Below are 13,188 nucleotides of genomic sequence, written 5' to 3' on the forward strand. Positions count from 1 at the left end.
TATTTCACCACAACAGACAATTGTTGTGAAAAGTGTAGACTGTGCGGAGTACATAAAAACTGACTGGAATTTTTTTTGTTTTTCGGCCATCGCTGTTAGCACTAGTTGCTGCGTGCTGATATGTGGTTTTATAATAAATTCAGTTCTCATATAGCACTCAGCAGGAGTCCTTTGAGGAGCACCTGTTGTTTTCTTTAGCAATGTATCCGCCATGGCGGTGAGAGTTGAGCTCGGAATGCCAGCGGCTTGAAGCCTGGCCATTTCATGGACAATAATGCTTCTCATATCGTGCTCACAAGATTGGTGCACGGCATAATAAAAGAATGTAGTGACGATGGCACAGAGTTACAGTTTTAGAATGCGCGTACTCAAAAGCCAACAGTTCGATGGAGGTTCTAGGTCAGTATTCCCAGCAAATGTTGTCATCCAGAAAAGTTGAGATAATATCCAAATACTGGAGTGTACTGGTAAGTGGTAGCTTATGTGTAAAATTTAAAGGCGTCCTGAAATACCTTCCGCCGCTGCGTGGATGTACATGTAACCAAATAAAGCAATGTATTAGCAATCTCCTACCGCAAGAATTTTGTTAAAGCGGTGAGTATTAGCTTAGAAATGGTAAATCAAAAACCGCGCATTATCGTCGCGGCGAGTTTCCTCCTCCTTGCAACTTACTCTCTGTTGTTTACGGCGAGCGAGCCTTCCCTCCCATGATGCTGCGCTCCTCGGCGGTGACGTACTTCCGTTATTGCGCTTCTCACACGGCCGTCAGCTACGGGCAAGCTTTGTTGACACCATGAATCCCGCACTCCGCTGAAGGCTGGAAAAGCGAACGAAAAATCTGGCCGCATATGTGCGGCGGCCTGCCCTTGCCCTTTCGCGGTGTACGTTGCGGCAGAACTTTGCTATCGGCGACACATGACTTTTTATCGGCGGCGAACTCGCAGCCGCACGGGGAGGATCGTGCGCTCACTCCCTTAGATGCACAGCGCACTGTTTATCCAAAAACCGCCGTATCAGATGTGTCCCTCTGGTGCCGGGTCTTATTTTGCGGCGGTGGTATTTCCTGCCGGCGGCATGTAAAAAAAAAATTTTAAACCGATACAGAGCCCGTGCACAAAACGCTTCAATCATGTGACCAGTTCAGATTGGGGCGACGCGAGGTGGTGAGCGGCAACGTTGGCAAAACGCTCCGCCGCGGCTCTGTGCTTTCTAGCGCTGGAGCGAGCGCCATTTCTTTGACAATATACAACATCAGTTGCCCTGGCATCAAGGCACAAACCGCTCTAGCTTGGGGCCCCACTTCGCGGTATATGGGCACTGCAGGCATACTACTCACAACCATTTGGAAGTGCGAGAGGTATTTGGCATTACAGGAGGTGATGGTGTGTGTGTTGTGGACGCCTTTGTTTCGCCATGAAAGGCGACGTTGTGCTTCTGCGGGTGGATAGTGCTTCCCATGGTCGGAATTATCTTTCTCGAGCGGCGTACGACTCAACCTCGCATTGGGTATGTGCAGTGGGCGTGGCTAAAAGCCATTTCGGCTTGTGCGCCAGGGTTAATCGACTTGCTGTTCGTCCCCGCAAACCGCTCGAGGGGAGTACCGAATTTACGAGGGGCTACAGGAGGCAACGCATCGTCTGACAATCGCGGTTCGGAGGACTTGCAACGCATGTTGTTACGTTGTGTTCGTTCGAAACGCATCTCTGTATTGTTTGGAAGTTGAATAAAATGTATGCCTCAAACCCGGGCATTCGGCTCAGGGCGTTCTCTGCGATTGCAAGAAACAAGTGCCACGGTGCTTCAATGCTTTCTTTATAGAACGTACTCAAGTAAGAGAATATCCATGTCGTGTTATGGCCCTGTTGCATTCAATACAAACGGTTAAGCGTTTGTTTACACTGGTTTTGTTTGTCGTAAAATGTCCAAGCACTCCGGCACTCCGCTGGCCGATCAGTCGGCGAGCCGACGCTGAGCAGACGACTCATCTCTTTGCTGGAAGTGCGTGAAAAAGCCGCCCAATAGCAGGATGTCTAGCTCATGACGAACATCTGGGAATCGATGACGTAGACATGTGAAGAAGGCGGCGCCCAAAAACACGAAGGGAAGGGTGAGAAAAAAGCGACAAACTTTGCAACGAAAGTGTGAGCTTTCCGCTGCGCGTAAAAGAGTAATACTTGGCACAGATGATGTTGACGACTCAATCTAACGATTGCGCTAGTCAATTTAGTGTGCTCAAAACGCCTTTCAGGGCCCCTTTCTACTCTTACGGCCCAGATAAACTTGAATTGAACCTTCTGTGACTGTGTTAGGATAGGTTACTTGGTCATTTTTTTTCAAGAGTAAAATATCGTCAACATCAATAAATACCTTAGAAGCTTCGCCAACGTTGAGCGATTTACTAGGATCACTATCGACACCTGCCAGAAAATTCTTGCAAAGTGGGGGGCTTCACAAGAGCCAATCCAAATACCCTTCTTTTGTCTATGAAGCTTATTTTCAAAAGATATATGGCGTGATTGAGCATACCCGGGAAAAGTACTGACGCAGTATTCTACGCGAGAAAGGCGAAGCTGAAGACCAAGCGGCTGCTGCCGAGTTGGAGGAAGAAGTGGAAAACGAGACACGGGCACATGGAGAGCGAGACGGAGCCAGGGAACAAGGCGGATCGAACGGGGCATGGCTCTGTGCAAACTCGCGCAACACGTCCGGTCTACGTGTCACAGTGAGGAAAGGCCGTCCCCAGTCTCCGCCATGGTTCTGGGCGTCACCGCCAAGGCCCGAGACATCGTCGCCAGCACGGGTCACCGTAGACCGGGCTCCGGCGTTCTGAACGGCGCGTGACCGGGCCCGGGGCGGGATCGAGCCTGTCAGCGTACCCGTCTGATATTCGTCTGGCTTCGCAACCTGTGGTGCCAACCTCGACGACGCAAACACCGCTACGAGGGCTACGTCGGCACTCGCGTCCTCATAAGACCAACTGTGAGCGTTTCCTGTCCACAGGACGTTTACGCGAGGACGGTCGCGGACTTTGTAGTTGCGGGCGCTGGAGTGGGACACTTGGGTTGTTTCTATTAGCTGAGTGTCGCTCTAACGTTCAGAGAATTCCTTTCGTCGTTGCTTAAAACCTCAGTGATCTTAAGTCTGTGAATATAATGTCTTTTCCTCATCCGCACCAAGAGCGTTCCCTTCGTTTCGCGTGATCCAGCCAATTTTATTACAAAAAGCGGCGAGACTGCCAGGATCGTATCCTTAGCATCTGCGGAAATTGGTTGAATGCTGTGTGTGGACCAGTGATTTGACATGTGGGAGATGGATTTGGAAAAGGTAATGGCGATAGGTTCACAGCTAGGATTGATGGCACCCGAACTTCGGCAGTGGATTGAAAACAAGCGTTCGGAGGAGAAGGCTGAGAGGGCAGCCGATAGAAAGAGGCCCTTAGAGAAACAGTGCAAAAAAGCAAAGCCGACGAAAGGGAGTTGGCAGTTCTCGAACTTGGGCTGCGCATCCAGGAAGGGGCGCAAAATACTCCAGAATATACTGGAGAGAGTAGCGCTGGCCCCAACACGCTTGTGATCAACCCACAGAAGTTGCTACCCTCGTTTGATGAGAGGCCAGATGATTTGCACGCGTATTTTCAAAGGTTCGAACGCGTAGCAACTGGTCAGAGGTGCTGGCGTAGCATCTGGTGGCCCCGAGGCAAATGGGCTGTTGCCAGAAGTATGAGCTTGTACTAGGAGGCACTTTCAGTTATCGGAAGGATGGCTGCAACAGATTCGTTAGACTAGGCGAAAGCAAGAACGCTCTGCTGCAACAGTTTAAGTTCACTGCCCAAGGCTATCAGGATAAGTTCCGCAAAGCACGAGCTGAAGATGGGGATACAGGGAGGCAACCGGCTGTTAGGATATCCGGTTATTTTGATCACTGTATTGAAATGACAGGGATACCGAAAACCTTTGAGTGTCTCCGCGAAGACGTTATTGCGGGGCAGTTCCTTTACTGTTGCTGCCAGAAGCTCGCAGTCTTTTAAAAGAGCGGCGATGCAAAACTCTCGGTGAATTAGCAAATTATACCGACCGGTTTCTGGAAGCGTAAATCTCGCAAATCTCGCGAAAGACACAGATGACGGGGAGAAACCACCGAAAAATGCACAAGACGCGCAAAAGAAGCAACCTCCCAAGTGCTTCTTGTGCAACCGGCCGGACCACCGCGCTACGGACTGCCGCAGCACGGCAAGTGATCCACCGAAAAGCAGTGCCTGCGGACGTGTCGGCCATAAGTCGCAGGATTGCAAGCGCAGGTCAGACGGCCAGGAGCAGGTATCTGCATGAGCCCTAACCCAGAGTGACAGGGATCCTCCGGTGTGCAGCCAGCAGAGTTTTCCCGCAAGAAATGCGTATCCTTCCGCACACAATCGCGGTCAAGTCAGTGGAAAAGACGCGTTCCGCTTTAACGGCATGCCTGTCGTCGAAGGCCGCGTTCAAGAGGAACCTGCTACGGTGCTGCGGGATACCGGGAGCAATCCGTCTATTGCTCGGCGTGACTTGGTTGAAGATGGGTGTTTAACAGAAAAAACAACGTGCGTCGTGCTTCTGGACGGCTCTAGTAAAGAACTAGCCGACGCAAAGATTCAGGCCGACACCCCCTACTTCGTAGGCGAAATCTTAGTATGTGGCATGGACCTGCCGATCTACGACCTTGTGCTGGGAAATCTGACAGGTGTCAGAGCAGCGGACAACCCTGATACTGAATTGAAACGCCGCGTGGGACCACCTCAAGTGGCAGGAACCGGCGGGGAGCCTGCACCTCCGAATAAGGACGTCTTACTCTCTGCCGTTGTTAGGGTGACTTCGTCGAAGAGCAGGCGTCTGAAAGCCCCTGTGATTCCATGCACGCATAAAACCGAGGAGCTAATTCAAGAGCAAAAAAGTTACCCGACTTTAGAGCGCTGTTTGCGCAAGATTCGAAAAACACTCTCATCTGGTAAAGGTCATAGCTAATCCTTCATTGAGGTTGACGGCCTTTTATACCGCCATTATCAACTTGCAGCGAGGAGAACTTTCAAACAAGTAGTGATTCCCAAGAAGCTTAGAAAACCAATACAACCAGTTGCTCAAGAGGGGATCATGGCGCGTCATCAGGGCGCATGACGGACGGCTGATCGCATCCTAGGCGCGTTTTACTGGCCTGACCTGCTAAGAGACGTTTAACGCTCCGTCAGATCATGCGACAGCTGGCAGAGAACGAAACCGAAAGGCAAGGTTGGTGTCGCTCCGCTAGGACATACCCCGGTTATACGGGCACCGTTCGAGCTTGTAGCCATGGATTTAATTGGCCTGTTCTCACCAAAATCCGACCGAGGCAACGAATACGTTCTTACACTCGTCAATTTTGCGACGCGTTATCCAGACGCTGTTGCCCTACCCTCAATGGACTCGGTGCATGTTGCCGAAGGTCTCCTGGAAATCTTCTCCCGAATCAGAATTTCTAAAGAAATGGTGAATGACAAAGGGGCGAGCTTTACCTCACAGGTTATGAAGGAGGTAGGCCGACTGCTATCGGTTTGACTTCTCCGAACTACCCCGTATCACGCTATGGCAAACGGACTCGTAGAGAAGTTTAATGGCACCCTCAAATGTATATTAAAGAAGATGTGTCAGGAGAAGCGGAAGTCCTGGGACCAATACCTTGCACCACTTCTCTTCGCCTATAAGGAAGTTCCTGAAGCAAGTCTCGGCTTTTCGCCATTCGACCTGATTTACGGCCTTCACATCCGAGGACCCTTGACCGTGCTCAAGGAGCTGTGGACAAATGACAGCATCAAGGGTGAGGTTAGGTCTACATACGGCTACTTTGGCGACCTTTGAGAGCGACTCGAGGCAACGTGTGAACTGGCGCATGCGGAGCTTGAGAAAAGCCACTCGAAGCAGAAGAGGTACTACGACCAGAAGATTCGCCCCAGAAAGCTGTTTAAAGACGATAAAGTCCCCATTTTGCTTCCTACTGACTTTAACAAACTCTTATTACAATCGAAAGGCCCGTTCGATGTTCCAGAGGAGAAAAACGAGGTTGATTACGTCAACAACCTTGTGGAAAAGTGCAAAGTTTTCCACAATAACATGTAATACGTTACGACGAACGAGACGCACCGACTCCACTCCAAGCATCTGCGGTCGCAGCGGTAGACGACGCCGTTTCTCCTTCAGATGATCCAATGAATAACGAATTTATGGAGGTTATACCCATGCTATCTCTCGTTCGAACTCGGTCGGCCACAGAGATCACGTTGTCGGCCAGTATTGACTATGAACAGCTTAGAGAGGTCCGCATCTTTCTCCAACAGTTCGGGAAATATTTTCGGATTTGCCCGGGAAGTCTGATCTAGTTAACTGTTCGCTAACATTAACTTCCCACAAACCGGTACATGTAGCGCAATACCCGATTCCTCTCGCTCTCCTTGCGACAATCGAGAAAGAGGTGCAAGGGATGTTAAGCATGGGTATTTTAGAGAAATCGAAGTCGCCATAACACGATCCGATTGTGGCGGTTATAAAACCCGACGGCACCATCAGGCTTTGCATAGATTTTTGAGAGGTAAGCAAGCTTTTACTTCCAGACTGCCAACCGATTACATGTAATGACGTAGTACTCGCCCTTGCGGGCAAAAAGAAATACTTCTCAAAGTTTGACTTCACAACGGGCAACTGGCAAGCCCCGACGGATCCGGAAAGGCGGGAGAAGACTGCGTTTTCGAGCATTTCAGGACTTTACCATTTCGCTACATGCTTTTTGGTATCAAGACAGCCCCTGCCGTGTTTGCACGCCTCATGCGAGCTGTACTTGGAGCTTTGCCTAACGTCCATCATTACTTCGATGACGTGATCATAGCCACGGACACATCGCCCGAACATCTCAACACCATACGTCAAGTTTCACCACGGATCCAGCAAGCCAACCTTACTGATATACCCAGCAAGTGCGAGATCGGAAAAAGCGACATAGCATTCCTTGGACATCGCATTGGGGACTCCAAGGTCCGACCACTACTGAAGACTTTGGACAAAATTTTAGAGTCCAAACGACTGACGACCAAAAAAGCTGTTCGATCCTTCCTCGGCTTGACCGGTTATTATCAGAAGTTCACCCCGAATTACGCGACCCTCCCGAAACATCTAACCGACCTGACCAAGAAATGACCACGAAACACTGCTGCTTGGGGCGACTCCCAGGAAGCTGCGTTTAACACCCTCAAGAAGAAAATTTCGGCGGCTCCGATTCTCCAAGCATCCGACCTGGATCACCTGTTCGTGTTAAGGACAGACGCCTCAAACACCAGTCTGGGCGCCGTTCTTCTGCAACGTGATAGCGACAACATTTTACACAATGTCGGCTATACAAGCCGCAACCTTTTACCACGAGAGACGCGCTACTCCAGCATTGAACGGGAGTGTCTAGCTCTCATTTGGGCTGTACAGAAATTTCACATTTACCTGTACGGCAAACCATTTGATATACAATGTGATCACCAGCCCTTGCAATATTTGCAATATGCAAAGCATGTAAACAACAATTTTGCACTGGAGCTTAGTCTTGCAAGAGTATTCCTTCTCTGTCGGTTATATCATAAGCAGTGACAACAGAGGAGCTGATTACTTCAGTCGCAGTTCATTATATACTTTTGACCTGCCTTAGCGATCTCCATGTTTTCTTCAACCCAATTTCTTCGTGGGGACTCTGCGTGTTTTTGTCTGAGTGTGGGTGCGTGTTGGACTTTTTGGTACTCTTCTTTGTACTATAGAATAGTTGTTCCCCAAACAAATTTCCTAAGCCGGGGTAAAGTGATAGAACATACCCGGGAAGGGGACTGACGCCATATTCTACGCGATAAAGATGAAGCTCAAGACCTAGCGGCTGCTGCTGAGTTGGAGGAAGAAGAGGAAAACGAGGCACGGGCAGAGGGAGGACGAGACCGAGCCACGCAACAAGGCAAATCGAAGGCGAACGGGGCGCGGCTCTGTGATAACTCGCGTAAGACGTCCAGTCTACGTGGCACAGTGAGGCAAGGCCGTCGCCAGTCTCCGCCACGGTTCAAGGCGTCGCCGCCAAGGCCCGGGACATCGTCGCCAGCACGGGTCACCGTCGACCGGGCTTCGGCGATCCTAACGGCGCGTGACAGGGCGCGAGGCGGGATTGGGCCTTCAGTGGACCCTGCTGAGATTCTTCTGGCTTCGTAACCTGTGGTGCCAACCTCGACGACGCAAACACCGCTACGAGGGCGACGTCGGAACCCGTGTCCTCATACAGCGACTGTGAGCATTTCCAGTCCTCGGGATGTTTACGCGGGGATGGTCGCGGACTTTGTAGTTGCGGGCTCTGGAGCGGGCCGCTTGGGCTATTTCCATTAGCTGAGCGTCACGCTAACGTTTCGGGAATTCCTTTCGTCATTGCTTAAAACCTCAGTGCTTTTAAGTCTATGAATATAATATCTTTTCCTCATCCGCACCAAGAGCGTTTCCTTCGTTACGCGTGATCTGGCCCATTTCATTACATATGGCTAGCACTGAGGTAAAATTTCAGTGCCGCTGCTTCGGAGATGGTTTCTTTGAAGGCCAGTCCGGTGCAAACCAAGATGGCGACCGAAAACCAACTCTGATGATCATCCGCCAATGTAGTGGGAATGTTGGTTATGTTAGTATGTACAAGTAATTTAGAAGTCATGGCCTCAAACCGGTGGCGACGGTGGTTTTCAATTACTAGCTACAGTAGCAGATAGGCTTGAGTGGCAAACAAGACTCACGAATGCCCCGCCTTGAAAGAGCGGCCGTGGCTTAAGAAGGATTATGGCAATTGGATGCCTTAAGTTGGCAATCGTGCACAGTATTTGCAACTCCATGACGTTGGTCCGAAGTTCCACAAACAAGCCACAATATGAGGTTGCACTCGTATCGAGAACCTTTTAAGGGCATCGGAAGCGGCGGAAAAGTTTCCGCAGAGGCTGGGAACGCGAGCTTGCGTCTGGACCGAGTCTTCGTAACAATATTGAAATTAAGCCTATCGTTGAGCGCCGTTAAAGAGCTGTTCGCCGTACTGATAACTCTATTCAATGCGCATGCGTGCAAGCTGGCGGCTGTGTTCGATGAGCGAAACTAATTGTTCAGGACACAATGCAGAAGGGGCACAAAAGCGGTGAAGAAGCCGGTATCCAAGGTGTGCTGAAGGGTGCCAAATATAAAAGAGTCAGAAATGAGCAGATATTCTGTGCTTTAAACTGCGGTATTGAGATAAATGTAACAAAAGGTAGAAGGGCCTCCGAATTTTTCTGATCCGGCTGCACATGCATCAAAGGATGTTGGAAAGAGTGCGATGAAAGTTCCAAAAGGCATTTAGTTTGTGAATGGTATCTTGACGTCATTTTGGGTGTGTTAGCAGGTGGAAGTACATTGGAAACAATCTGCAGCGGAAATCTCTCGCTCGGGTCACAGAGGAGCACGCGACGTGCCTCATGCTATAGCATTGTATTGTATAAAAAAATCGATTTTTTTAGAATTCAAATTTGGCGCCCTTCGAAGACCACCTCATAGTCTCTACAATGGCAGAAAGAGGGCGCCAGGAGTCCGCTAGAAGTATGAGTTCGTGTAGAAACATCCCCCTCGCGAGGGGCACGATCAAATGCAGAGCATTTCTGGGGGCGCACGACGTTAAGTAGTTTGCGTTACGTTAATATTGTTGCACTTGTGGCAACTGCTGACGAGAGAGCGCTCATCAGCAGTAATTTGAATGAGTCAACGATATAAGGCGCGTTCGTAGCGTCCCATTCTGTGTCGGCTTTGTGGCGCAGTGGGTAGAGCACCGTGTACATTGCGTTCCGCCCGCAGGGTCGAGGGATCGAAACCTGGCGCCTGATAGAAATTTCTTTTTTATAGTGTAGTGGGAGGGGTGCGGACAACGACGGTGCGGACTATGACGGGACAACGCGGGTGACGTCGTGAGTTACTGAAATGCTCTGCATTTAAAAGCTGTGGCTTAACTTGTAGGGACGCAGCCCCTACTAGCGCCCGCCCAGAGTGATTACGGTGAAGTGCGCGCGTCTAACAGCGATTGTGGCGTCAGTGCGTCATGAGCTCGTGCGCGTGTGTGTGATGAACAGTGAGACGGGAAAAATACGCGTAGTGCGCATACAACCCGGAACATGCGCACAACTAACGGAGTGGCGTAAAAGCGGCGCTCACAGGAGCGCCGGGGGGCGTGCGCACCGGGGGGCGTGCGCACCGGGGCACACGCGAGAGCGGCTGCTTCCGCGGGCCGTGGACAGGACCGACGGGTGGCCAGCCACAGCAATGACGCCCGGACAGCGAGGAGCAAACAGCGTCCGCGGCGGGTGCTCTTTACCCGTCCTCGGCCCAAGTGACTGAAAACGTCATCTTGAGTACCCAGCACCATGGTGTCACTTTCTGGACAAGCAGGGCGTCAACCACCGCAGTGTTTTCTTTACGCGCTTCCCGTTATTCCTTGCGTTGCTCTTTTTATATTGCTCCCAACTTGCTTTGTTCGTTTTTTCCTACCATCGTTTTCCCGGAATAAACCGGTGATTTGTTCTCATGCGGATCGGCTTTACTTCGTCAGGCGGCTTCGGGCTCGCGAACCCTTTATGCTCGAAGAGGGATCCTTCACTGGCGCTCCACGTGATTTCTTTTTTTTTTTCCTGTTCTCGTCTTCGAGCCTTGCCTCGCACCGCGAGCTACACTGCCGCCTGCATGTGGGAATTCTTACAGAACGCTTCCGAAGTGTGTATGCTTTGTTCGGGCCGCTAACCTTTTTTCACGCAGCGGTGATCGGCGGATTAGGCGCCCCAAAAGCCGGCCGTGCCTTCTTTTCGAGCATCACTCTGACAGCGGAGGATACTTCCAATCGTCTACCACAAGCGAACGCTCAACGACAAAGCTGGCGTGAAAAAAAAAGTGCGGCCAAAAGCTGCGCACCAAATCCTGTGAGTGACTCGCCACAGAATTTGCGCCTATCGACAAAGTGTAACCGATGATTGTCCGTGCGCGCCCACTTCGAAGCATTTTTTTTATGCATCGGTCAGAAAGGCTGCATTTCTGGCCGGGTTGACAGTGTTTTGCAGCTACAACTATGTCGACGGAAGAGAATGCTGTTCCTCAGTTAAGCGAAAATGCCTCAGCACTTCTTTTGGGTAGCGCTGCACAGACTGAACCGCTATCAGACAACACAAAGACAATTCTTGACTTGATGGCCCAACTGATAGCATCGAAGGCCGAGTTTGAAAAGCAACTGTTGTCGCCTCAGGCTAGCAAGCTTAACACTGAGGCATTATGCAGTGATCGGGTGCCACAAGATAATCAATGCAACTGTCACTGCAATGCGTCGTTGCAGTTAAACTTAGCCGCGCCAACGTACACAGGCTATACAGACAAGTTCGACTTTCTCTATGAATTGTCAGACTAGCAAGAAGCCATGGGAATTTCAGATAGCATGGTTTCATTTCATGTTTCATTTCATTTCATGTTTATTAGATAATTTTTGCATTACAAATATGCAACAAGATGTTGGGCCAATAGCCGAAGCTAGTTGAGGCCCAGATAAAGATAGACAGCAGGGAAAACAAACTTAATTAACAATTCAGTGAAACAAGTGCAATACTTAGTGTACGCAGAGTGTGTAAATACAGGACGCAAAGGCACTCATAAGCCGCGAGAGAAGAAAATAAACACCAATATCAATCAATACAGTGAAAACAAAATATACACTTTTACACATTTGAATCTTACACTCGAGGTTGATTGTTTAAAAACAGTATCTTTACAGTACTCTTTTTTTTTCAAATAAATACATTCAGCGTCTATCTAGACACAGATACACAGCTACATGTACAGACCTAAGAGCCACAACAGAGTACACAGCAACAGAAACCTCGATGCATTTCGGCAGGATTAGCCGCTTAAGAGATCGGAACCATACAATTAAAAGTCAACATAAAACTTTTCCAGAAATATATTTTCATGCACCAACCTGGTTCCTGTCCACGATGCCTTTTTGCTATTTATATTGATGTTTCCTTCAGCCTAGCTTCGAACGATAGAACCTTTTTATAGAAAAAATAAAATTGTTAGCCATCTTTATTTCAAGGGGTATACTGTTCCAGATTTTGGCACCAAAGTTTTGGATTAATCGTTCGCCGTAGGTATTACGAGTTATCGGCAGGTTAAAGTTTACGTTATTGGCATGCCTAGTATTGCTGGTTGGAATAATAAATAAATTTAGAGATAACGCGTGATTGTTATGAAGGATCTTATTCACAGTAATTGCAATTTTCATTTCGGAAAGAAGTTTTATGGGCAAGATCTGAAGGTCACGAAACAATATTTCAGTAGGAGTGTGGAACTGGGAAAAGGTGATAATACGCAAGGCTCTTTTCTGCAGTTTAAACAAAGGATCGAGGTAAGTTTTAAATGTAAAAGCCCAAGACTCGCAGCAATATGTCAGGTGGCAGTGAAACAGAGAAAAATAAATAATTTTTAACGTGGACAGGTCAAAGTACATCCTAGCTCTTAGCAATACATAACACACAGAAGCTAGTTTTGAGCACACGTTATTTATGTGGGTCTTCCAGTTCAAATGACAATCAAGTGTAACACCCAAGTACTTGATTGTATTAGCTTGTTCCAACTCAAAATTATCTATGAAAACTTTCAATGTTGCTTCGCCTAAGTTTTTACTTCGTGAAGTGAACATAATATATTTACTTTTTGCACCATTGATAGTCAGTTTATTTGCTTTGAACCAAGAGGAGATTCTCGATAATTCCTGATTAATAATAAGTTGAACCTCGGAGAGTGTTTTTCCTGTAAAAAGTATGACAGTATCATCAGCATACGATACTGCCTTAGAGCAAGTTAGGATGTTGGGAAAGTTATTAATATAAAGAGAAAACAACACTGGTCCTAGCACCGATCCCTGTGGTACTCCGGTTTCTACAGTCATGTGTGAAGACCAAATATTGTCCAGACAAACAAACTGTTTTCTGTTATCTAAGTAACTCGTGAAAAGATTGTAAGTCGGTCCACGAATGCCGTACTTTTGTAGTTTTTGTAACAAAATTGAATGCCCCACCGTATCGAAGGCTTTCTGCAGGTCTAAGAAAATTCCAATCGCTATTTCATTAGAATGCAA

Source organism: Haemaphysalis longicornis, unplaced genomic scaffold (genome assembly GCF_048455015.1).
Source record: "Haemaphysalis longicornis isolate Haplotype H1 unplaced genomic scaffold, Haemaphysalis longicornis Haplotype H1 scaffold_11, whole genome shotgun sequence".
Classification (NCBI taxonomy): Eukaryota; Metazoa; Arthropoda; class Arachnida; order Ixodida; family Ixodidae; genus Haemaphysalis; species Haemaphysalis longicornis.